The sequence below is a fragment of the Herpailurus yagouaroundi genome, unplaced genomic scaffold, assembly GCF_014898765.1.
Source record: "Herpailurus yagouaroundi ecotype Mexico unplaced genomic scaffold, PumYag 142, whole genome shotgun sequence".
Lineage (NCBI taxonomy): Eukaryota > Metazoa > Chordata > Mammalia > Carnivora > Felidae > Herpailurus > Herpailurus yagouaroundi.
In genome coordinates, this window is record NW_024412397.1 from 28,874,743 (window position 1) to 28,901,374 (window position 26,632).

At 42.2% G+C, this 26,632-nt stretch overlaps 1 protein-coding gene and 1 long non-coding RNA gene across 6 annotated transcripts in view; one reads left to right on the forward strand and one right to left on the reverse strand.

Moving 5' to 3' along the window:
- Nucleotides 1-26,632, reverse strand: part of LOC121032985 (urea transporter 2-like) — a 469,683-nt gene that overhangs the window by 146,933 nt on the left and 296,118 nt on the right. For both annotated transcript variants that reach the window (XM_040478945.1, XM_040478944.1), the window contains exon 3: nt 8,694-8,781. The gene's annotated coding sequence lies outside the window, so the exon portion shown is untranslated. The remainder of the gene's footprint in view (nt 1-8,693; nt 8,782-26,632) is intronic.
- Nucleotides 1-26,632, forward strand: part of LOC121032987 (uncharacterized) — a 124,780-nt gene that overhangs the window by 90,439 nt on the left and 7,709 nt on the right. For 3 of the 4 annotated variants that reach the window (XR_005791636.1, XR_005791634.1, XR_005791637.1), the window contains 6 exons: nt 1,839-2,019; nt 2,189-2,300; nt 7,608-7,696; nt 9,354-9,608; nt 24,488-24,565; nt 25,334-25,428. This is a non-coding gene — a long non-coding RNA (uncharacterized LOC121032987). The remainder of the gene's footprint in view (nt 1-1,838; nt 2,020-2,188; nt 2,301-7,607; nt 7,697-9,353; nt 9,609-24,487; nt 24,566-25,333; nt 25,429-26,632) is intronic. The other variant, XR_005791635.1, reaches the window with a different exon arrangement.

The following is a 26,632-nucleotide window of genomic DNA, read 5'->3' on the forward strand; positions in this document are numbered from 1 at the left end:
CACAGAATGGTACAATGTTCACATCTTGCTGAATTTATTTTAGCTTTTTTTTTTTAATTAATGAAATAAAACATTGGTTCAGTTGAATCTTCTGTGTACTATCCTTGAGCCTATTAGCCTCCTCCTTCTGAAAATGATTCTCCTGAACTGCATGGATCTTTCTCTGTGTTTTTATGTTTTTACCACACCTATGTGTGAATCTGTAAGTAATAGTATTGTTGTGTATGCTTTAAACATGGATGTAAGCAGTACACTGATATGATATGATTCCTTTTGTTTAACTTGGAATTTCCAAAAAAATCCTTCTCTTTTTTTTCTCTAAAATAATCCTTGATACATGAGTCTAGCTCAGGGAGGCTCACTGCTATGAAATGTACAATGCTTTTCCATTGCCCTATTGATGAACATTTAGATTGTTTCCAAATTTTCAATATTGCACACCATACAATAATAAACATCCTTTTACAAGTCATATTACACATAGGAGTGAGTTTTGCTAGGGTATATATCTAGACATAAAACTAGCTGTCATAGAGACACATACCTTCATTTTTACAAGATTTCTCCAAATTGTTCTCTAAAGGGGTTAAATAATGTGCTCCCTCTAGAATGACAGTGCCTATTTCCCTCAAAAATTCAGCACCGTTGAACTATTAATGTTTGACAACTGGGTAGGTGTGAAATGGTATCTGTTTGCTATAATTGGCATTTCCTTGATTATTAATGAGGTAGGGCATCTTTTCATGTTTTTATAGGCCATTTTGATTTACATTTCTATTTTTATATTTTGCCTGTTTTTCTGTTGGGCTGTTTGTCTTTTCCTTGTTGCAGTGTTTTACCAACATATTTTAGATATTAATCCTTTGTTGGTCAAATGCATTGCAACTGCCTCTTACAAATAGCTCACTTGTATTTTGGCTTTGCTCATGGTGTCTTTTGTCTTATAGAAATCTTAAGTTTTAATGTGATCCACTTTATCTTTTTCTTTTGTGCTTTTTTTGAATCTTAAGAAATATTTCCCTGGTTTGATATAAAAACATCTTTCTGAACTTTCTTCTAATAGTTTAAATTAAAAAAAAATTTAACGTTTATCCATTTTTGAGAGATGGAGAGAGACAGAGCATGAGTGGGGGAGGGCAGGGAGAGGGAGACATAGAACCAGAAGCAGACTCCAGGCTCTGAGTTGTCAACACAGAGCCCAATGTGGGGCTTGAACTCATGAACCATGAGATAATGACCTGAGCCGAAGTCAGACAGCTAACCACCTGAGCCACCCAGGCACCCCATTCTCCTAATAGTTTAAAAGTTGTTGTTATTTGAACTTTTAGCTTCAAATCCACCTGGAGTTTATCTGCAATATTCTGTTATTTAGTATATGAAATAGAACTCTAATGTTAATTTTCGAGTATGGGGAGACAATTGTTGTGACACTAATGTCAAAAGTCCATACTTTACCTATTTATTTGTAATCAACTGCTGTCTTGTACCCAACTTCCCAAAATGCATGGGTCTCTTTCTGAACTTTCTAGTTTATTTCATTAATCTCTATATCCCTACACCTCCATCACAAGGTTTTATCATGAGTTTTGATGTCTGTTAAGTAAGCCCCTCTTCTTTATGTTCTTTCTCAAAACTCTTTGGCTATTCTTGGCCCCTTTTACTTTTGTATGAATTTTTAAATTTATTTCTTCCAGTTTCATTGAGATATCATCAATGGACAGGCAATGGACATGTAAGTTTAAGGTGTACAGCATAATGGCTTGACTTCCGTATATTGTGAAATGTATATGAATATTGACGAGTCTTTTAAGGCAATGCCTCCTTCCTACCTCTCTCAGCAGGTGCTCCCCCCCAACCCATCCCCATGCAAAGATCTGGGTTCCAGCTCCAACACTGCCACCAGATGGCCAACTGTTCTTAGGCCAGTGGTCTAACCTCTCTGGGCTTCAGCTTCATCATCCCTTGTTAGATGTGCTCTGCCTACCTCACGGGACTGGACTGCTGAGTGGAACAAATGAGGTAAGGATGTAAGAATTTTTTGGAGAATTAAAAACACAGAGCTAAAGTCAAAAAGAGTCAAAAGCAATAAACTCAGGACTAGCCTAAGATAAAAGGTGAAAGTTGGACATTTTTTTCCTCAGCTTTCTGCCTTCTCTACTATTCCTACTCCTTTCTCCCAAACTTCCAGGGTTATGAGACACAGCTCTTTCACTGGGGTGGACATACCATGAGAAGGTGGTGGAGGCAACTTGTGTTAATAAGGTCCGGCTCCAGGTTCAGACTCTAACCTGTGACTTGAGGTAAGTCACTTAAACTCTTTGAATCTCAATTTATTCATCTTTACAAGGGGCATAAAATGTTCCTTCCCCAAGTAGTATTGTCAAATTAAAATGAAATAATGGACATGAAAGTTCTTGGTAAAAATGTGAAGCCTTTATAAAAAACAGAAGTTTTTGTTAGTGTTTTTGCTGACAGTTACATGTGACAAAGGACTTACAGGAAGGTAATGGTGTTTACTGTGTTGAAGTGCTTTGCTGTCACCAGTTGAATCAATGCATGTAGGAGAAAGAAATCTACTTTGTAAGTATGGTAGACCCAGTGCAGTATCTACACAGACTTCTAGAAGATGCAAGAAGTCCCTATCATTTAAAAATATTTTTTTAATGTTTATTTTATTTTTGAGAGAGAAAGACAGAACGTGAGTGGGGGAGGGGCAGAGACAGAGGGAGACACAGAATCCAAAGCACGCTCCCGGCTCTGAGCTGTCAGCACAGAGCCCAACACAGGGCTCAAACTCATGAACCATGAGATCATGACCTGAACTGAAGTCGGACTTCAACCAACTGAGCCACCCAGGTGCCCCAAGAAGTCCCTTTCTTAAATACCATTTCCTTTAGACATTTTCAGTCTGGATGTGCAAAGAAGAGGAGGTGGTTGAGATTCCATGAGGTCTGTGTGGAAAAAAAGACTAAGCTAACCCTGGTGCAGGTATTGGGCTTAGCACTGACTAAAGACAGTGAGAGTCACAGAGATTCAAGGGTGGGAACATATCAGTCTTTGTACCCTCCTCACATATACCATTTTGTTAAAATTAACATTAAGGTTAGCCCTGATGTTCTGTGAAAAGACTTCCTGTGGAGTGAGCACACAGCAATGCCTTCACATCTGTCTAACCCTTGGTACTGAGATGACTGGAGCATCCTGTGCTCTTGTGCCAAAATCAGACTTGGCCTTGTGCCAAATGACATCCATGGGCTAGATGACATGAGACCACAGCTCACCTGCTTAATCTCATACAGAACACCCTTTTCCTTGGTAATTTGGTTCCTGTTCTTTCCTCAGTTCTACTGAAACAGGACTTCTTACCTGTTCCCTAGTCACCTCCATGGCTGATGATGGACAGCAATGTCCTGACCAGTCTCTGATGGAAGTTGCTGGAATCCTTCTAAACCAATTAGCAGCATTACCACCCCTGCCTGTAGCCTCTGCCAATGTCCACTTCTCTGCTGTGGCTTGGGAAGAGTACTGGACTTTTGACCTGGGTTTGGATCTTAGTCGCCAGAACTTGCAATCTGTCTGTCCTTTCCTTTGGGGTCCACACCATTTCTGACCCAGTCTTGTTCTCCTCTTCCCATGTGACTCCTTCCTGCTTTTGCTTCCATGTTCATGCAAGTCTCCTTCTAGACCCTGTCTTGTCTTGCTATAGATGAATCACTTTGCAAAATCTGTCAAATAGGTATCATTCAAAACAGATCACAGCTGACTTTATTATTATTAATATTTTCAAACGTGGGCATGAAACATAGGCACAAGTTCTCTGGTAGAAGCTGTGATTGTCTGCTTATAAACTTCTTTCATCAATGAAGGACAAATTCCACTAGCTACTGGGAGTTGTCCTCTCTGAAGAAAGCAGACTTGTTCAAGATCACAACCTTTCGTTGGGGCAGCCCACACCCTGTGACTGCTTGATGTGGTCACAGCAATCAGAGGGAAAGAGTTTAAAGGCTGAGACCTTGATGACAACTCTGAAGGGCCATCCCCTTCTTGGATTCTCATGGGGTGAGCTGAGGCTTTGGGAAAGCCTGCTGCCCAGCGCCTCTCTCTGCCCATTCCTCCCTCCTTCCCTTACCCTGCAGGGCTTGATCCTAAGCACTCTTACTTCCAACAAGTCTCCAAGAGGAGTCAGAATCTTAGAGACTCTAGCCTACCACAAGGGTCCACAGTTATTTTCTTGCTCAAGCAATCAACGCTCTATCTCACCATTTTCTTTCTCCATAAATTCATTCTCCCTGTGGTGGGCAGACTAATGGCCATCCCCACCCAAAGATGTCCACACCCTAATCCCCCACAACCTGTGAATGTGTTATCTTCTATGCTAAAAATGGACTCTGCAGATGTGAATAAGGTTACTGACCTAAAGATAGGGAGATTATCCTGGATTATTCAAGTGGACTCAGTCTCATCACATGAGTCCTTAAAAGCAGAGAACCCTTCCTGGCTGTGGTCAGGGATGTGATTACAGAAAAAAGATCAGAGAGACCCAATATTTCTGGCTGTGAAGATGGAGGACGGGGCCACAAGCCATGGAATGCAGGCAGCTTCTATAAGCTGGACAGGGCTAAGAAATGGATTCTCCCCAGAGTCTCCAGAAAAGAATGTAGCACTGCCAACACTTTGATTTTGGCCCAGTGAGCCCTGTGTAAGACCTCTGGCCTATGGAGCTGTGAGATATTAAATATGTGTTGCTTTAAGCCACTAAGTATGTGGTAATTTGTTACAACAACAATAGGAAAGTAATATATGGCTCAACTTAATATTTGTGCATCTATATGATCTTGGATATACACTTCACCTATGTAAGTCTTACTTCTCTCATCTATAAAATGGATATTTGGGGCCATATGCTTACAAAACCCCTTATAACTTGATATTTTATGGCCCTAACGGGCTAGATTCCCTACTTTGCAACATTTATTTTTTCCTTCCAATGAGGCAGTTGTTTGCTTGTTTTTGATGATGATACGAGGGCAAGCCTATCTGAAATGCTGCAGGAAGCAACAGAATGGCCATGCACCAGGGTCGGGAGTGGGTATTCTTTCTTTTTGTCTGTCTGGCCCTTCTAGTCTGACTTTATGTTGATTTCTAAATTTCCTATTCCCATAAATCCTCATGACCATAGGAAAAATGCATCTCAGCTGGTGAAAAATTTATAAACCAAAGCCTGATAACAAACAGATTCTGTCATTTTTCTCTCTACTGGTAGACCTTCAAGTACAATTTAAAAAATTTGGTTATGCTGAAAATAATTCATTAAAAGTTGTAGGTACCAAGCTTAGAGGTAAGGTAGCAGTGTTATGGTTGCTGGTGAAAGTTAGGATTTCTTTAGGGAAATCTACCATTTTTAAAATTAAAAAAATGTCCTTGGCCTGATTTTTGTTAGGAATAAGTATAATAAAGTGGCACTGTAATTAAAATACTGATAAACCCACTAGATATAGCTGTTGTGGAAAAAAAAAAAACTGGACACTAAAATGGGATAAAAATAGAGCCTCATTTGGCCCCGTCACCCTCCTAGTGGGAAACCAATACAGTTGCCACTTCATTAACTGCTCTGCGTTAAGAAAAGCTGAGCTGACCACAAAATAATAATGGCAATAGCACAGTGATAATGATGACGCCTGCTACATTTATTTAGCACATTATGCTTCTCAAAGCACTTTCTGTCTATTTACTTGTTTGAGCCCCTAGGTCTCAGTATTTCCATAAGAAAGTGGGGGAGGTGGTGAGGAGAGCATCATCCACCTGATTTGACAGATGAGGGAATCCTGACCTACAGTGTCTAAATGACCCTCATGTCGTCACAGCTGTGAGCATCAGGTCTGGGCCTGGGGGCTGCGCTGTACATGGAGATCCACGTTTGTTATAGCTCACTGCCCCTGGCAGTTGGAGTCACCCAACTCAGGGTCAAACACTATCTCCAGAGACATTATTTATACTGCAAACCTAAGGCTAGTAGAAATATTTTTTTTTCTCTCAACAGAAAGAACAAAGTCACTAAAGAATTAAAAATTTTTTTAATGTTTATTTATTTTTTAGAGAGAGAGAGAGAGAGAGAGAGAGAGCAGGGGAGGGGAAGAGAGAGAGAGAGGGAGACACAGAATCCAAAGCATGCTTCAGTCTCTGAGCTGTCAGCACAGAGCCCAACACGGGGCTCTTAACTCATGAACCGCAAAATCATGACCTGACTGAAGTCAGATGCTTAACTGACTGAGCCACCCAGGTGCCCCTAAAGTCACTAAAGAATTAGTCATTAACATCAGCTGGGAAAAGTCCAAAGAATTGAATGGAAGAGAAAGAAAACGCTAAGAAACCTAGAAGTGGTTTTTAGTCTGTCACCCATATCACTAGGATTGTGGTGCTGGCCAGTGTGTCTGTGTATGAGCCAGAGTGGAGGAAAAGTACCCCCTTTTCCACCTTCCTGGGATTCTGCTCATGTTCCCTGGTACAGTTTCCAAGAGCCTCATGTGTTATAGCCTCTGTAAAATGACATCAACACTCACTACTTGTCTCTATCCCCATCCCACAACCCAGGTCCAATTAGCCTGACTAATCTGGAAGGAGATAAGACAACCTGAGGCCAGTGGCACAAAACGGAGTAGCCCTCAAAGGCATCCCCATTTCATCTGAACAATGAGGGGGTGAGACTAGGTATCCTCAATGATTCCACTTGTTCCAACAATTTCCTATTTTACTTCTGGTGCAGTAGTATCATTTGGACTTGGGTTTGAGAGCCAAGTGGTAACTCTCTGAGTGGGCTACAATGTGACCTTGGTCATTATCACTTAGCCTCCATAAGGCTCAGTTCTTTCACCTATGAAATGGGTGTGATAATAGTGAGTCTCCTTCCCACTTTATACCATTGTCATGAGAGTCAAAAATCCAAATGTAAAGCACTGTTGATCAAGGCTCGTCTATGTACATCTTGCATAGAAGAGATGTTATGGGTTTATTATTGGCGGTAGTGCTAATTATTATAATTGTAGTTTAATAGTAACAAGGATCTTATTAGAATCAACAACTGTGGTAGTGCTGGTAAGGCATTTCAGAGATTATTCATCATATGTGGATATTGGCTGGAGAAGTCACTGGTGTTGAGAAAATGTGTACCATGCCCTTTCTCGAATTATTTCCTTGGGGCTTTACAACAATTCTAAGAGTTAGAACTTGTTACTGTCATTTGACACAACAAGAAGCTAAGGCTGAGAGAGAGAGAGAGAGAGAGAGATAGGCAAACAGACAAAAGTGATTTTAAAGCTGGTATCATGAGAACCTAGTGGCTTCTGCAGACTTCCAGCATTGGCAGGCATATCTAGCACTTCTTATATAGAACAATCTTTAGAGCCTTGTTACCAGGGGCTTGTTGCCTTAATCAACAAGAAGGGGGTATGGTTGGTATTAGAAGTTCCTTCATAGGAACAGAATGATTCACTATTCAAAGTCATTGATGAGTCAACTGACTCTGAGTCAACTGCTCTGTGATTGATGTACAGATGCCCATTAAGAATTTTCTCAGCAGGAACTCTCTACACTATGATTTTTCCTCACAGAGCCCATGAGGTGTGTTCTCCTACCACATAGTGGATTTGTTAGGAAGTGACTACCAGTCATGGACTAACCCAAGGCCTTTTTTATCAAGGTAAGGCCCATGTGACTAGTGCTCATCGATGGGATATAATGTGTATCAATCACAGGCCAAGGTGGGTAGGAAGTGGGTGTACCATCTTCACTTTCTTCTTCCCTGTCAACCAGGTAGATGAAGAATATAAAGCATAAAACTCAAAGGCCCTAAAAGATGGTGAAGCCACAAGACAGGAGACACCTGGGTTTCTGAATCACCACTGTGATAAAACCCAATGGGGCCTTATAGAAGGGAAAAATGATCTATGGTGTTAAACCACCAAGATTTGAGTGTTATACGTTACACCAGCTATTGTACTATAGATCCACTGAAAGATCCACCAGTGTTTCAGACCTGGTCCTAATTCCCTGCCATTTAAAAACTACTGCGTTCCTTCTCCATGGATACCATCTCACCCATCCTAAGCAGATTTCTTTGTGTTCTGTATAGGTGTAGAGAAGCTGGTCTGCTTGTCAAACAACCAATAAATCTATGTTAAGCAAAACAGTAGTTTTCATCAGTAAGTGACCTTATGATAACATTTACATTGCTAGAGAAATCATTCCAACCCTGAACCAGGGGCATCCCAACTCAGGCCCTCCTGGTGGCACATGGCAAGGAAACTAATGAAGTGTGGGGATTATTAATGATTTTATCTTCTCACTTACCCATCCCCTTTCCTTTTACAAACTCACAAATATGTCCAGTAGTGTCAGATCTGTTCATCTATTTTTGACATATAAATAGAACCTATCCTATTGGAATTTTGCAGAGAAAACAGACACTGTGTGATTATGCTAGCTTATGTCTGAAAGCAGCCATGAATGACTGAGCTGGGAAGACAATGACTCAAGGGGAAGAAGGTCTTCATATGACCTAGCTGTCTCAGGTACTTCCCATGTGCTCCTAGTGACCTCAGAGGGGAAATTTTTTTTTTAGTTTTCCATGGCACCATTACTGGTGGTAACAGTTATTTCAGAAGACACAAATATAGAAAGTTCTAGAACATACTCACAATTTCTTGACAGCGGGGTCAATGGGTTCTACAAAGAGTCCTGTGAACTCCTATTTAGGTGCCTTCAAGTAGTAAGCAATAAAAAGTCCTGTAAAGATAGACAGTGGAGGTCAACTTTAAATTGCTTTGGGTTTTGATTAAATAACATGTGCTCTTTTTTGTTTTAATTGTAAGCAAAAATGTTCATTTTAGAAAAAAATAGAAAATAAGTATTAGGAAACAAGACATAAAACTCATCTATCATCCCACCATCCAGATATAACCACTAGTTAACCCATGGAACACTTACAGATTGTTTCATGAGTATTTATGTATATATGGATATATATTTTTTTTTCTACTGTTTTTCATTCATAGAATTGAGATCATACTGCATATGATGTTTGGTGACATGCTTTTCTTTCATTGAATAAAATGTTATGAATATTTTTTGCCACCAGATAAATGTCAACTGTGTGGTACACAGCCTGTAAGATGGTTCCCAGGGATCCCCACTATATTGCATCCTCACCATTGTGAAATCCATTCCCCTGGAGCATGGGCGGGACCTCTGGCTTACTTCTAACCAATAGAATATGGCAAGAGTGATGGGATGTCAGTTTGAGATTAGGTTACAAAATCGCTCTGGCTGCTGTCTTGCTCACCCTCTCCTGCTCTCAGGCTTGTTTGCTGTGATGAAACAGCTGCTGTGTTGTGAACTGCCCCAAGGAAAGGAGGGCAATGGAACTGAGGGAGACCTCCACCAGCAGGCTTAGAGGACCTGAATCCTGCCAACACCCACTGGAGTGACCTTGAAAGTGGATTCTCTCCAAGTTAAGCCTTGAGATGGTTCAAACACCTTGACTGCAGCCTTATGAGAAGTCCTGAGTCAGAGGATCCAGTTCAGCCACTGCCCACAGACTCCTGACTCACACTGTGAGATACTATGTTTGTTGCTCTAAGCTGCTAAGCTGTGGGGTAAAGCAGCCATAGATAGCTAATATAAACCACACAGTTTGTAATAGTTGTTTAGTATTCCAGTGTAAGGTTTACTCAATCTTCTACTGTTGTGTGTTGCTTATTTTAGTTTATTTATTTTGCTATTATAAACAGGGCAGTAATGGATATCATTGTAGCTAAATCTCAGTACACATCCTTCATTCTTTCCTAAGGATAAATTCCTTGAAGTGGAATAGCTGGATTTCAAAGGGTTTTCATCTTTTAAGGCTTTTGAGATGCTATTTCCCAGTTGCTTTCTGGTAGAACTGTACCCTTTTACACCTCTGCTGGCGGCATTGTGGAGTGGCTGCTGCCCACACCCCAGGGCTTACGTTTCTGAGCCATACTTTTGGTTAAGTTCAACCACTCTCTCTTGAGCTGTGTCTCTCTGCAAACCAGTTAGAAACAAAACCAAAACCAAATCCAAAAACCCAAGAATGAAGCCTAAGGTTGACTCTTCAAAATTACTAGATAATCTGATCCTAAACAGTTTCTTCAAAGTACATTGTTTTGAAGTCAGGCAGATGAATTCAACCACCCTCAAATTGTTATTCTTATCTCTCAGTGAACACTGAACTTCTGAAAAGATGATGATGCTCAAGTCCCCAAGAACTTTGAGAGGGAAAACCACAGTGGTAGTTGAGATCAAAATAATAATGAGCTATTCTGAAAATCTTAGTTTATTTCAGTCACACAAAGGACTGTCAGTAAATTCAACTTTCTAAATTAGCTGGATGAATTCTATATTTTCTATATTTTACATATAGATATAGATATAGATAGATATAATTTATTTTTTTAGTTTTGCATACATGGATATCACCACCATTTCCAAATTGCAACTTCACTGTTGGGGAAAGAATAAATATTTTAATGACTATACATTTTAACAGGCTTTGAACCCTGTGGTTGGTTTAAGCTAAGGGTGCAATTTCAGGCATCTAAATAAGTAAATAAATGAGGAAGAAAATCCATGTTAATTGCAGTAATTTGCGGTACTTTCAAATTCTTAATTAAGAAATAAAATAGGATTCATTATCCATGCCCACTGTAGATGGCACACATAGATCACCATTATGACCAGACACAAGACCTGAAGTTATTGCCATAAATGAAATAACAGAGAGAAATCACTGTTATTGGTGCATTATTGGTCAAAATGTGCAGGCGCAAGGAGGGAGGAAAGAGGATACACAAAATGCCTGTTCTCCATAAATGCCCTTCTTTCTGACCTGGAGATTATGTTATCCCCAAATATCTCCCCTGAGCCTCAGGTCCTGCCCCTCCCTCCTACTCTCTGGGATAGATTCTTCCTTCAAACCTCACGTAAAAATTTCTGAGCCTGTCTGGACACCCTACAGTGTCAAATTTTCCCCAGTCACCTGTTCCAGGTCACTTGTGTGCTGGGACTTCAGGTATCTGTGTCATTCTTCTTGGTGTCATTCTTTTGGTGAGTCCTAATATTCTTATACAAAGGTGGGAAAAAGAGAAGGACTTTTCTTATAACCAGAGGCATTTTGACTCATGCTGCCTTTTGAAAATCACGTATTAAATTAAACTAGGGACAGCATATAATTTGTCATACAAAAATCACTTTTGATTGGGACACATGCTTAATTTGAGAGGACACCAGACATAACCTGGGACTGTTCTAGATGAAGCAGATGCTTGTGTCCCTAATGAAAATCCATCAAAGTCCCCAGGATAGGGGTAGGGTTGGTGTGGACACAGGTTTTCAGGCAGGTAAGCAGGGAGGTATTCTGCTTTGGTGATGTGGGCGGGAAGGGTAATATCATGTACGTCTGGAAGGAAGAGCACTTATGTGCTGGTTGTAGGCTGGTCATTGTGCTTTTGTTTGGAGTATTTATAATAAGGACTTTGGGTATGCATTTCCCAGGCTCTCCCTTTCCTGTTGTCCTACCCATCTTGGTCTTGCAGGCTGGCATAGATAGTCCATGGTCAGTCAACATGACTCTGGGTTTCATGTCTGTCAACAACAAGGGCAGTTATGGGCAACCAACTGCAGTCAGCTCAGCAATGAGAAGGGTGCAGAGTATAAGCAATTTGGAGGAGTTTGAGTGACCCAAGACAAAGGAAGAAGGGAAATCATCCATTGAAGATCTCTTAAAGGAATGAGGAATCTTGTCAGAGATTAGGCACTGAAGTTTTTTGAGCAAGTAGGACAGCTTTTGGTTTTACCTATAAACCCAAGGACAATCAGAAATTAACATGTATATTTCTCAGATGCCTATTATATCCTATATGGAAGGCATAAGAATAGTCTGAGACATACATCTTATTCTCAGGGGACTTAAGGAGTAGATTCTTTGAGTTAAAGGCTCCTGTCTTTTGGAAGGGAAACCAGAGAGAAACCTGGACTTGGTATCTCTTCTGACAGCCGGGCTGATCTTTTCTTGGATCACATACATGCTAAAGACCGCCATGGAATTCACAAGGGCTGAAAAGAGTGTCTGTATCTTACAGTGTTCCATTTCTCAAAGGATCCTTCCTCTATGGCTGCAACTGGATGGAGTCCAGACCACTGTGGGGCCCTGGGGGGACCTGGGGAAATGTGAACAATTCCTTATTTTTTATATGTGATCCTTATATAAGGATCTTTTCTTACCAAAACATGGTGCAGAATGACATTCTGCTTTTATTTTCTGATGATTTATGGTAAAGAAGATACAGGGCTTTTCCAATTTCAGAAGTAAGCCAAGGAGAAACAATCATAAAATGCATCCATAAAAACGGGCTAGATACCAAGCTAGAAAGAAAACCCCACTGTATAAAGTGTTTCTGTAGAATTTACTGTTTCATGGGTACTGGTACTCCAAGCTTCAATAGTAAGTGACATCAGGATGCTAAGAAAAGGTGTGAAAGATGGGAGGAATGTGGGCAGAAGATCTTTAAACCATGAGAAATGCCTTGGGAAATATGCCTTCTTATGCTGTAGCGAGGAGGAACCAGATTAGTTGCAGAAGGTCTTTTGAAGAAAGGCCTTAAATGCAGTTATGTCTCAAGTATTACATTTGAGAACTGTTTGTTCATTCTTTCATTTATTCATTTAATCTAACAAGTATTTATTGAGGATTTTCTCTTTCCCAGATATAATATTATGTGCTGGGGATTCAGAAGGAGCAAGACAGGGATTTACAGCCTTTTAAAGGGGACTTCTACTTTTAAGATGATAGTGTTAAGAAAGCCTTGCCCACTTCTTTCTAAATTCATTCCCAAACAATAAGGAAAATGAAAAAGCAGAAATACAAATTTCACCTTTGTTGAGGAAAATCTGTCAAATGCAATAAAACTCCAACAAGGAGCAGGTAGATGTTGAAGGATGTCTTGGGCCAAAGACCTCAATCAAGGTTGGCAGAGCACAGAGTTCATCAAAGAGAACAAAACCAACACAATCTTTTGGGAAACAACTTGTCTACAGTGAATCAGCCGTCTGTGAGAGAATCCCTGGACCCTTTCTGGCTCCATCAAGAAACAGGGAATACGGTATAAACAAGAAAACAGCTAGGGGTGCTATCTCTGGTTGGGCAAATAAGCACAGACAACCAAAACAATAAACTTTAATGGAAAATATCACTTATATAAAATAAGAACTCAAGGAAGAAATGTCAAGACCACTGAAAGAGATAAAAAATGAGCTAGCAGAGCTCAGGAAAGTAGTAGAAGAGACATAATGTCCTCACAAAAATTAGGAAGCCATCAGAGGCAACAAGAGGGTAAACAGATAATGCTCAAAAAAGTGGGCTTAAGAACTGGAATGCTAAGGTGAGGAAAACAAAATGGAAATGATTAGTCAACAAGGATTAGAAAGAGAACATGGTAGCTGTGGAAGATGAAACAGATCAAATAGACCTATGTGTATGCATAAATAGACCAAGCAGTGCTTGATAAAGAATATTGAAAAAAAAGAATAGAAATTATATTTGGAGAATTATAATCACAGAGATAAGATATTTAAGTCTACGTACAAAGCAAAGCCCAAACCAAGCAAAACTATCTGAGAAAGTCAATACAGAACCAGCAACCCAAAAGGTAAAGAAAGACTCTTTACCATAAAAACAAATGAAAACAAAACAAAACAAAACAAAACGAACAATACAAAACAAAACTAAAATGTCTTTTCTAAGGGGAAAATTTTTGGGTTGTTTTCAGACTTTTCCATGATAACATCTCATGTTAGGAGACAGTGGAACTGTGCTTACAAAAATCTCAGTGAGAATTAACTTTAAGGGAGATGCGCTTGGGTGGCTCAGTCAGTTAAGCATCCAAGTCTTGATTTCAGCTCAGGTCATGATCTCATGTTTCATGAGATCCAGCCCTGTGTTGGGCTCTTTGCTTGATAGCATGGAGCCTGCTTGGGATTCTCTCTCCCTCTCTCTCTCCTCTTTCCTCTGCTTATGTTCTCTGTTTCTCTAAAAAAAAAAAAATAAATTAAAAAAAATTAAAAAATGTTACATTCAAATTTTTGTTCAAGTACAAATGCTGCTACTAAACATCTGACAACCCAGAAAATGTGGTCACTAGGATCCTGTCTGGAATAAATTGCACTTTAACCAACCAGTAGAGAATAGAGAAAGTGTGGCAGAAAGACTAGTACTGGGTTTTTAACAATTTAGTTTAGGATTAAGATGAAAAAAAAAAAACCTTAACAAACACTGACCTGTGGCAATTATGGTTCTAGAAAATGATGTACTTTCTAACAAACTAGAACAACATGAAAAACAGTAAAACTAACACAATTCAGGGGTGCCTGGGTCGCTCAGTTGGTTGAGTATCTGACTCTGGATTTAGACTCATGGGATCAAGTGGTTCATGGGATCGAGCTCTGCCTCCAGCTCTGTGCTAACAGTGCCAAGCCTGCTTGGGATTCTCTCTCTCCCTCTCTCTGCCTTTCTCCTGCTTGCATGTGCACTCTCTCTCTCTCTCTCAAAATAAATAAATACACATTAAAAAATAAACTAACACAATTCAGAAGGTGAGGAAAGAGAGAAGCTGGGGGGAGCCAAGAGTCAAAATTACCATGTAGGGCTGATGAATCAAGGAATAGAAAGAAATATATATTAAAAATTATAAAATTAAGATTAACAGAAATATTACCATCATTGTCATTATCATCATCATCATCAACTAAAATTGGGTATGATAGGAAAATGAGAGGCAGGAGAAGAGTAAGTATGAAAATTTCATCATCTTGCAGAGCTATATTTAAGGATATAGAGGATCAAGTACATTATATTTAGTTTACTTAAAAATTAAGAAAAAATATTAAAACTTTCTAAAGTATCACTATGAGCCCATGCATCTATTAAATTAAAAGAGAACAAAACAAAGACCATATAGTAAAATAAAAGCAGAAAGCATATGATATTAAGACTGGTTCTAAGTATATCTAGCAAATTAAAATTAATAAAAGTCAAATGTATCAAGCAAAAGAAATAGATCCTCGGTTTAAATTACAAATAAAAAAAAAACAATCATATTCTGTGTACAAGAGAAACAAGTAAGACAAAGTGACTGGAAAGTTGAAAATAAAAGGTGGGCAAAGGCAAACCAGCAAACCAAACCAAAACCAAAACAAGGAGAGATCCCAGTTTTAATATTAGACATGTTTCAGACAAGGTTGAGTTCAGGGCACAAAACAGTAGATGATGCAAAAATGGGAACTTTATTGCAATCTCACTGATGCTATAATTATTAGGAGGATTTATGTACCCCCATTTTTTTTACAGCAGTAACATTTATTTAGATTTTTTTTAATGTTTATTTATTTTTGAAAGAGAGAGACACAGAGTGTGAGCAGGGGTGGGACACAGAGAGAGAGAGAGAGAGAGAGAGAGAGAGAGAGAGAGAATCCGAAGCAGACTCCAGGCTCTGAGCTGTCAGCACAGAACCCGATAGGGGGTTGAACCCACAAACTGCAAGATCATGACCTGAGCCAAAGTCAGATGCTTAACCGACTGAGCACCCAGGTGCCCCTATAGCAGTAACATTTACTACGCTGAAAGGTGGAACATATAAAAATAAAGGCAGAGACACATGAGTAGTAAAAGACTAATACAATTCCCTCCATTCAAGTAATTGAGGATGCTTTCAGAGTCACATAACAATTCATTTTGAGATTATCTGTATTTTTCAACTCCCTGTATTTGTACAAACAGCTACAAGAGATTCTTACAGTGTCTCTCCCTTGTGCTAAAGCCTTCCAAGCTCCCAGTGCCTGCTGCCTGAAGTCCTAAAGCTCCTCTGTGATCTAGACCCTGCCTAGTTCTCCAGCCTTCTCCCACTCTTCATGTGTTCAGAGACATCCCCACAATGGGGGGTTCTCTTTTCCACACTTCCCTTTCTTTGTCTTGGTCCATGCTGTTTCCTCTCTTTGGATGCTCTTTACTCTCTGAGAGCAAGCAGATGTAACCTTTAAGACTTCACGAACATGTCACTTTTCTGGGAAGCCTTCTTTGTCCCCAGTCCTGCCAGATACAGGACTGTTAGGGCATGCTTGCGACTCCCTATAACTAACCCTGTTCTTTAGGATCAAGGCAATCATGATGTCTTTACTCCAGAACATCCTTCATGCTCCACATGCAAACAGGTACTAAGTCCTACCTTTTCTTCCTTTATTAGTCTTCATTCCCTCTGTACCCATCTGACTGTTGCCCCCTGCACTCCTGAGCTCCTCTTCTGTAAGTATTTTGCCACCAGCCTCACCCTGTGCCCTGTTTATTCAGCATTCTACTCCTGTACCCATGTGCCTAAAGCACCCCTTGGTCAAGCCAGCTCCTTTGCTCCAAAGTCTCTGATGGGTTCCTTTTCCTTTACGATCAACTCCTTCATATGATGTCAAGGCTTTCTGCAACTGGTCATGATGCCCTTCGTGATGATTGTTCATCACTCCCAACTATTTCATTCATACTGACAACCCCTCCAACCATGCCATCACCATGGGCTTCCTGACCTGCTCCTTATGTTCCTCATGTTCTCTCTCCTTTTCTCTGCTTACTGATCCAAATTTTGCTTCAAGAGCAACTCCATGGTACCCCTCCCTGGTCTACCAGCCCAGTGATTTCTTTTTTTTTTTTTTAATTTTTTAAATGTTTATTATTGAGAAACAGAGAGACACAGAGCATGAGCATTGGAGGGGCAGAGAGAAGGGGAGACACAGAATCCAAGGCAGGCTCCAGGATCTGAGCTGTCAGCACAGAGCCCAACGTGGGGCTTGAACCCACAGACAGTGAGATCATGACCTGAGCCGAAGTTGGACACTTAACTGACTGAGCCACCCAGGTTCCCAGCCCATAGATTCCTACTCTGAGCCCTTTGGACATTTATTATCAACACCCTAGCTTGACTTTTATCATAACTCATGCTAGGAGTTGTGCTTATTTGTACATGTTTATCTCATTTGATAGACAGTAAGCCTCAGCAATAAGATCTTATGCTTCTTCTACACTATTCTCGACATCTTACAAGGGATTGAGAATATGGTAGGTGCTCAGCAATCACAGATGCTTTTTTAAAAACAGAGAATCTGTTGCTTCCATCTGTGTCATTTAGCAGGATGGCAGGTCACCTGAGTCCCGAGCCTTAAACAGCCTCCTTCACTGCCCTCCTCCCTTCCAGGGTTGTAAGTGACCCAATTTCCAACTGTCATTTTCTAATCATTTACCTAGCCTAATTAATTACGATAGAGTTGCTTAATATTTTAAAAACCGCTTCCCTACCCATCATCTCAGTGGACCTGCACACAATAGTGTGTTGTAGGCAAGGTGGAGATTTATGGGGAAATAAAGTCAGTGCATCTGGTGCCAGTGAGACCAGACCCCTGGCTTCTATTTCTAGTCTAATAGCCTTTATGGCAGGGCAGGCTGTGTCTCTTCCCTAAGTTTCTAGAACTTCTCTCTGGAAGTGTGAATGTGTGTTTTTAAAACATTGATTTTTGCTCAAATGGCTCTTTATTTTGCTTTTGATTTCTCCTTCCTAGTGAAGATACTGCCCTCCCCCCCTGACGGCAAGCATTCTTTTTCCTTCCTGAATGATGGCCCCACTTGGTCCCCCTTTGGTTTTCTTTGCCTGAGTTTCCACTTAGCCCCGCCACCCCCTGGAGAACCATTCTGGCTTAATGCCTCCTGCATCCTTTCAAATTGTTCTTGTTCCTCAGCTCAGGATTTCCTGCAGGGCTGGCCTTCTTGGCTAATGAGGAGCCTCTAGCTGAAGGCACTGTTCCTGACCAAGTTTCCCAATCCTGCTGGGAGGTGGGGGTTGCGGCTGGCGGGAGAGCGGGTTGCAGTCCTGCACTGATACTCTGCGATCACAGGCAGGAGTCTCTGCTAATGCAGGTCTGGTGAGCCTTGGAACTTGCTGGTACCTGGTTTTGTTTTGAATGACCCACTCTCTTCACACCCCCCACAACCCCAACACTGTATCTTTAAAGTGATTCACTTTACTTTCCTCCAGGAAGGCTCGTTCATATTGTGTTTTCTCTTTCTCTAAATTGTCCAGTGCTATTACTATAATTTGTGGAGGTGGAGTGGGGAGAGTACTATTTATGTTTCAGACTAATTGAGTAGGAGTGACCTTGTATTATGCATTTTGGAGAGATGCTGGGGGCACCCCTCAGCATAACTGTCCATTAAGTAAAATGGGTTTCAAGTTATCACAGTACTAGTAGCAGAGATCTATGATTTTTGTTTCCCCTTCTGTCTTTATTAGTCATAAAGGTGAACAGGCTTTGGCTATCAGACTGGTCCAAGGGGTGCATATGGGACCCAAGCCAGGCCAGCCAGAGTTCTTCCCTAGGAGTCGCAAAGTGGAGCTGGGCAGAGGAAGCCAATCTTGCCGTCCGGCTATTGAGCTGTCACGATATGAAACTGCAGGAGCTGATGCCAAATTCTAAACAACAGCCAATTTGAGGAAATGACATAACACCCACCGAGAAACGTAAATGGAGATTGAGGGATGGGTGGCATTAACATCTCCAATTCTAGTTATTCATGAAGCTAGCTCCCAACCCTGCTTTTTCAGGAGTCTGGCTACATGAGCCTATAAATCACTTTTTACTGCTGAAGCCAGTTTAATTTGTTAATTGCAACCAAGAAAGTCCTGGCTATACAATCCTTCCTGTCTGACTTGTCTCATCAGAGGCTCCAGATGCCCTTGTATTGTCCTTAGCTGCCCCAAACGAGGTGTTCTTACACAGCATCCTTGGGGCCTCCTAGGGGGGTTGATTCCTGCCTGCATATGAACCCTAAAAGTCCTGTCCTCATGGACCCAGTCCCATCATTGGTAGAAAAGGCATAAAATGCATGTGTCCCTATAAGAATCAGAGCTCCACGAGGTAGGGACACAAGGAAACCTGCCTGCTTTCTTCTCTGATGTGCCCATCTATCCAGACAGGGCTAGGCACACAGTGAATGTACATGGTGAATATTTCTTTTTAAAAAAATTTTAAAATATTTATTTATTGAGAGAGAGACAGACAGACAGAGAGACAGAGAGAGAGAGAGAGACAGGAACAGCACAAGTGGAGGATGGGCAGAGAGACAGGGAGACACTGAATCTGAAGCAGGCTCCAGCCTCTGAGCTGTCAGCACAGAGCCCAAAGCAGGGCTCAAACTCATGAACTGTGGAGATCATGACCTAAGCCGAAGTCAGACACTTAACCAATTGAGCCACCCAGGCACCTCAAATACTTCTTTTTAAGTAGTCTCCACGTCCAGCCTGGAGCCCAATGCAGGGCTTGAACTCACAACCTTGAGATCAAGACCTGAGCTGAGATCAGGAGTTGGATGCTTAACCGACTGAGCTACCTAGGTGTCCCCATGATTGATATTTGTTAAGCGAAAGAAGCACTGAATGCGGCCATTCATTCATTCATATGCCTTTCTTCTTCTGATTAGACGTCTTCAGTCACTGCCTACTGCACTCTGAATTTAACCCTCCCTCAGCTCAGTTTCAACCCACCTGTCTAGCTTCATCTCTCACTGCTCCTCCACGTGTTCAAAGAGCCTTCTAGTATGAAGTAGGAGTTAAGCTCACCAGATTGCAGCCTGTCTCTGCAGCCTCTGTGCCTTTGCTTGGGCAATTCCAATCATCTGGAAGTCACTTTTTCTCTGCACTTCAAAATCTCATGTTTTGAACTCATGCCTCAAGGCCTGGCTCAGAAGAAGCTCATGCCATGTGCTGGCCCTGTTCCTCCCATTCAGAAAGAATCTCATGCTTTTTTGAATCTTCATAGCACCTTCTTTCATCCTTTGTCTTCTGAATTTGCAATAATAAGAGATACTGAGACACGTTCATTCTCTTGCCCAGTGGACTCCAGGCTCCTTTGGGCACAGTGTTCCTGTTTCTCTCTCTTTGTCCATCAGCTTCTCCTTCTGGCCCTCCTCTTCACCACACATCACCACATTTTCTTACCAACTAGATCCTAGCACAGCCTCACACAAGGTGATGTCCAGTGAATATTATTATGCATGAGGAAATCTGTGCACATCAATGCAAAACAGTAAACTCTGGCCTGACTGGGACAAGCCCGTGGAATCACTGTGCATGGCTTATCCATACAGTGGAGTTAATAAAACTACAGACTTTACTGGGGTTGGCTAATAAAATACATAGCTTATGCAAAGTGCTTAGTCCATGCCGGCACATTATTAGGTGCTCAGTAAGTGTTGATTGTTGTTATTGATAGGTCTTAGGTACCCAGAAAGCCAAAAGGACATTTTCTTTCCATTTTCCATCCAGGCCAGTTCTCTGACATTTACAATCAGATAGTTCTCTCCATTTCATACCTAGCCATGTGGCTTGCCACACATCTACCCCATTCAAGAGTCTTCCCTGTGTGGCTGCCTTCCAGCTAGCCAAGCAGCCAGCTTCTCCCCTCACCACAAACTGTCTCACCTGCTAGACCAAAGGAAAAGGAAAGGAAAGGGAAGATCAGGCCAGTCAGGGACTCCCCGGCCTGGGCCTGGGAGAGACAGGACAAAACTGACATGTGAAGCAAGGCTGGCTGCTTCCATTAAACTAACTCCCTCTGTCACCTGAGCTGCTGACAATGAGGCCCCACAAGGACATGGATCTGGTCTGGGTGCTTTTCTGTCTTTGCCTCTCTGCACACTCCTCTTCTCTTGCTGGATGCTCAGATAGCTCCAGAGGCTTTCAGGGAGGTGAAGTGCTGTGACAGAGCTCTCTTCTTCTCTCCCTCTCTTTCTGTTTCTGCATTACTCTCTCTGGCTCTGGCTCTCCTCCATCTGTCTTGTTCTACAGATCTGCTTTTTATTCTCTTTAGCTGACCTCGCTGCAATTCCCATCTCTTGCTTTTCTGTCATTTCTCCAGCTATCCCTTTATTGTTTCTGTCTCTCTTAGGCTGACTCTTCCTCCCTCCCTCCTGCCCTCCCCCTGCTCCCCACTCCTCCACCTGCAGTTTGGCTCCCTTGCTCTCCTTTTCATGGCCATAATGCTGCAGTGGTGAGAAGGGGACCATCTATCTGTCAGAGACAGGCTCCGCCAACCTCGACCACCTCTCTCCTGCTGCTGGCAATTATCTGGAGGTTGGCACAGGGCCCGGAAACTGCCGCTTGCACCACCCCGCAGCTCAGGGTCTGCTCCCCCAACCCAGCCCCCTTGGAGGACCGCTTGGTGCCATGCCCAGGATGTGACAACCTGCAAAGGTCACACACACTCCAGAGAAGATGGACTGCTCTACGGGTGGAATTGACATTGGGCAGATTTGCAAATGTCCCTCCAGACTTGCTAGTGTTTCACAGAGGCAAGGAATGAGGTGCAAAAAATAGAAACTATAAATTGCACACAGTGCCCCTACCTCCCCTTAACACACACACTTTAACACTGCCATACATCCAGATTTTTACTTTCTTTATTTTTTTAAAGGGTGGCTTTCGAATCTACCTTATTTGAAATATTCGTACAAATTCATCCATATGACATCACTGGAAGTTAGTGTACCTGGTACCACCAGGCTGGGAGCTGACCTGTTATTTATAGGAACCTATGTGGCTCTGTAAGCTGAGTCACAGCTGTGACCTGGCACTCTTTTTCAGAAGTCGATGAGATTTCAGAGCTGACAGAGACTTTTGAGGCTGTTTATGCCAAGACTCTCATTTCGGGGCTGGGAAATCTGTAGACCAGAGTGGCTGAGAAAGGTACCCAGAGTCAACCGGCAAGTTGGTAGCAAAGGCCAGGGACTCCAGTTTTCAGGCTCCTGGTAAAATGCCCATCTCACTCTGTACTCCACTGCCTTTAATGAGGGAGGAAACAGATCTTCCAGGAAGACAAATAGTTCTACCCAGGTTACTCAGTTATTAGGTGTTAGAGTCCCAGTATCTTCTGATATCTCATTTATTTGTCCTTGAAACCAGCCAACCAACTCATGAAGCATAATGGCAATCAGAGATATTGAGAAAAGGCTGGGCTAATTACCTTGGGCTGATTTGGGCCTTTGCAGATGGTTCCAAGCATGGAGACTCTTTTCATCAATACTGAAGCAAAGGTATCAATACTGTCAGAAAGTGCTTACGTATGTTCAACGAGTCTTTCCCCCAAGGTCACCATGTGTTATAGGTTCATTTCATGGTAGGGCATCCTGTACCCGCTGTGTGCATGCAGCCACATTCCACGTGCTCACTCAGAGACCTTTGTGTCCAGGGTTAGTGGCTCACTGCCACCAGCCTCACGGTAGGCTATATGATATGTGCTGTGCACTGTGATGCTGCCTCACTTGACATGTGGAAAACCCCAAGTGGAAATGGAGGCATGCAGAAAGGGTGACTGAAGGGTTAGAATATGCTATGAACCTGGCTGTGACCAGATCACGGCTCACTGTTGGGTCGAGTGTAAAGTTGCAGACTGAATGGCCTTGGTTGCTCCCCTGTGGCCACCAGTTAACAAGAGCTGCCATTTATTGGGCATCTGCAGCGCACCAGACACTGTGTCAGAGGCTCCTCCAGCATCATCTCCCTTAATCCTCACTGCCACCCAGGATGGTGGGGCCACCATCACTGTCTGGTTCCCTAACTGAGGCTCAGGGAGGCCAAGCCCACAGGGCTGTGGGGAGAGGGAGTGGAGTGCTGAATTGAGGATTTCTAGCCACAAGGGCCGTCCCTGTTCTTTATCCTCTGTCCAACTGCCTCCTGGTTTGTCTATTTACACAGACTCCAGACCCAAGGCTCCTGGAAAAGAAGGGACAGCAGAGTAGTGCAGGTAGTGCAGATGGGCCTGCTTATTTGGGAGGTGAACCTTCCTGTTTACTTTCTAGGCTCCCAAGGGCATTGTAGGGTATCACAGAGCGAATACTTATCAAGTATCATCCACCCTAAGGGAAACAAAAAGTTAATGCATGCTCAGAATGTTTGTTTTATTTTTTAAAAAAGAATTTTTTAAAACATTTTTATTTAATTTTAAGAGACAGAGAGACAAAGTGCAAGCGGGGGAGGGGAAGAAAAAGAGAGGGAGACACAGAACCCAAAGCAGGCTCCAGGCTGTGAGCTGTCAGCACAGAGCCCAACACGGGGCTTGAACTCATGAACCAGATCATGACCTGAGCTGGTCAGATGCTTAACCGACTGAGGCATCCAGGTGCCCCTAGCATGTTTTGTTTTAAAAGGGAAGGAATAATCCTAATGATGTGAATGATAATATAGAGAAACATTGAGAATATTGAGTACTTAGTAGGTGACAAGCAGTTTGCTATGTGCCTCACTTATACATCATAGACATCTGTGAATTAGGCATTATCCCATTTTGCAGGTGAAAAAAACTCAAGTCCAAAGATATTAAAAGCAAATAATCCTCCCACCCAAACCTCTTCATATTTATTCACATTTTAAGTGTGGGACTAGGATTCAAATGTCAAACTGCTTGCTTCCAATGCTTTTCCACCATCCTGCTCTCAAGGAAGTACACATTACCAGTTAAAAAGCTTTCTATTAAATAATTAAAACTTCAGAATGGTCCCAGTCCTAAAAGGGATACATTTCAATTACCTGGAACAGTCACCGAGGCAGAACAGCCTCTCTGTCTATATACTCTTCCTCGACTCTCTTTCAAATCATATATCTCGAAACCCTCAGGCTCAAGTGGACAATATACACATCCTGCCTGGCAGCTTCATGAGGGGGCCCTAAAAACTGGGGAATTTACAGGCCCTGCTAGACGGCCTACAAGGCCCTCGCCTGCTCGGCATGCAGGACGCCGGCTGGCCAAAGACTCTGTGGAAACAAGGGCCCAGTTCCAGCAGTCAGCTGGGCTCTAAAAGTCTATGCCTTTGGTACTGAGGTTTTATGTTCCCTTTCGATGCTGTTATGGGGGACAGTTGAAGAGGAAATTCCCTACAGTTCAACAGACTCAAGATTTATGGAGTAGTAGGAAAATATTTGCCCTGTGTTTGAAACTGCTGAAGAGGGGAAAAGAAATGTTGTTTTCTACAGATTTATGAAAACAGAAACATTGATTTGTTTTGCTTGGGGTTTGTCACTTTTGTGAATGATGGCTTGATGTTTTCGGGTGCTTTGAGAGGGCCACATTTCTTTCAGGTAAGCCTGGCACCTGGGAAAATTGTGAGGTTTGTCTCCTGCACCTTCTTCCCCATCCTCTGTGTCCCTCCCATCCTGTGTTCCCTGTAATCTAGACTTTCCCAGGGAGGAAAATAATCTAGCATTAATTCATAGAAATTATGAAGAATGGATGGCTCACAATTCCTTTTGTATTTGGTCTTTTAAAAAATGCTGAAGGTGAGTAATGATAGCTAACTGAAATATATTCTCACTCTCAAATGATATGATTTTAGGCACTTGGGAGAGAAATAAGTTTGAGTGGAATCTGAAGATCTTTTCACTGCCCTTCATGCTGTATCATATAAGCAAAGGTGGGTTCTGACTAAACAGGAGACTGGCTCTGGCTATAAACATAGATTTTGCTTTAGAAGTAGCTCTTTAGAGAGCCAAAATTATTCTAGACACTTTGATCTCAAATATCAGCATGAGGATTCCAAGCACAGTTGAGTGATAGATCCCAGGGCCAAAACTAAATTAGAGTAGGGCCTAAAAAAGGAGATTAGTCTGGGTCTACCAAAGGATGGCTCAGAATGCTGCCCCTAGCAGAGGAGGAAGAAAGAGAAACGCAATTCTCATTAACAGATCGCTCAATTACACCCAAGCTAGGCAGCTCCTGGAGATGACCGTGTCACTCAGATTCATCCTCACATTCTCCAATGTCCCTAACGCAAAGGAGCATCTCTGAGAAGTGACCACAGTAATTCTCTCCCCCGTGCAAGTTCCCCTAATGCAATACAAATTAGCGAACTCTGATTTACTTCTGCATGTCTGCTCAGCAACCACGGCTGCCAGGACCAGCAGGTTGTCAGTGTCGGGAATAATAAGAAACAGAAGGACTTGGAAAGAGTACAGTAGGAAATAGAAAGTAGGGATAAAGTTTTGGGGGGACAGTGAAGATGAGTTGGGGAAAACAATGTTGAATGGCCTTTGAGAGAGAGGTAAGAGGTGAAATCTGGTAGGAAGGATTGGGGCAGGTGCCCAGGGCCTATGACATTATGTATTGAGACAGGATTTGAGAAATCTCCACTTGGCATCCAAAAAAGTTAAATAAAGGCAAGCCAAAGCTTTTCTCTCTCCAGCTTCCAAGTCACACAGTGAGACCCAGGAGGCAGGAGCCAATAAAATCTTAAAAACACCCGAGGACCAGGCCCACACATTCCAAATGCTTCTTAGGGTGACTATTTTTTGCAACAAAGCAAAATGAATTTACAAGTATCTCATTAAAGCTGCAGGGGAGGAAGAACGTGAGAAGTTTCCAGGGAGGGAGGGATGGTAAATGGAATTAATAGCACAGAACTCATTAGGACCCATTATTACTAATTTAAGATATGTGAAATGTTACTGATATTTTCTTTATTTGGTGCATAGTCTCTTGTTGGTTGGAGTAGATTTCGTTAGAGCTTCTTTAGGGTTTTTAAACCTAGACTCTAATCCTATTTTACCTAAGTTGGAATTCACAAAGGAAGATTCTCTTATTGTGGACTAGTTTTGGGAATAGTCAGGAAGTTCCCCTGAATCACAAATTCTGGGCGGGCCCTACTGTAAGGTGGATTGGGCAACCCCAGAGTGTACCTGTGGGGACAGCACACCAGTAGAAGACTTCGCATAGAAGCGGTGGTGGGAAAACAGGTGAGGGGTCAGTGTGTGATTTGTGGAGTGCTGTCAGTGAGGAGTCTCAGCCTCTACCTCCTCTCCTTTCTACCTGCTTTCCTTTACCTGCCTTTGGTGGCTGTCTGAGATGTATATGTTGGAGCCGTCACTGGTTTAAGGCAGCACTGTTTCCTGTCAGATGAGAATATGCTTGAGAAGGTAATAGATCACAGCTTCATGAAAATGGCCTCTCAATCCATCAGAAGCCAATGGCTCTGTCTTCAAGAGAAGTTTTGAGTATTAAAGGTAGTTGGAAGAGCCCAGAATATAGAGTGAACTAGTGACCAGAGTGGGTAGACAGGGGTGGGGCACATGAGGGCACTGGGTGCTGGGTGGGAAATGGCTGAGGGTAGGAGGAAGGAGACTCAGTGAAGGGGTAGGGGAGCGAAGATGCTGGGGCTGAACACTCAGTTTTCACTCTTGTCTTCTGGTTTGGTCAGGCTAGGCCTGACCTGCAGGCCAGGCCTGCAGCACACAGTTATAGGTTCTTCTAAAGAGGGGTTCCTCCCTCAAAGCCATGATGAAAACCACCCACTGAAGTGAGACAGGTCATAGCTTGAACGCTTCTAGCTTCCAAATCTGGTCCCCAAATGTCAGAACTGGATAGGGCTACATACTCCCTTGATTCCTGACTATTTTCTTTTCTTTTTTTTTTTTTTCAACGTTTTATTTTATTTTTGGGACAGAGAGAGACAGAGCATGAACGGGGGAGGGGCAGAGAGAGAGGG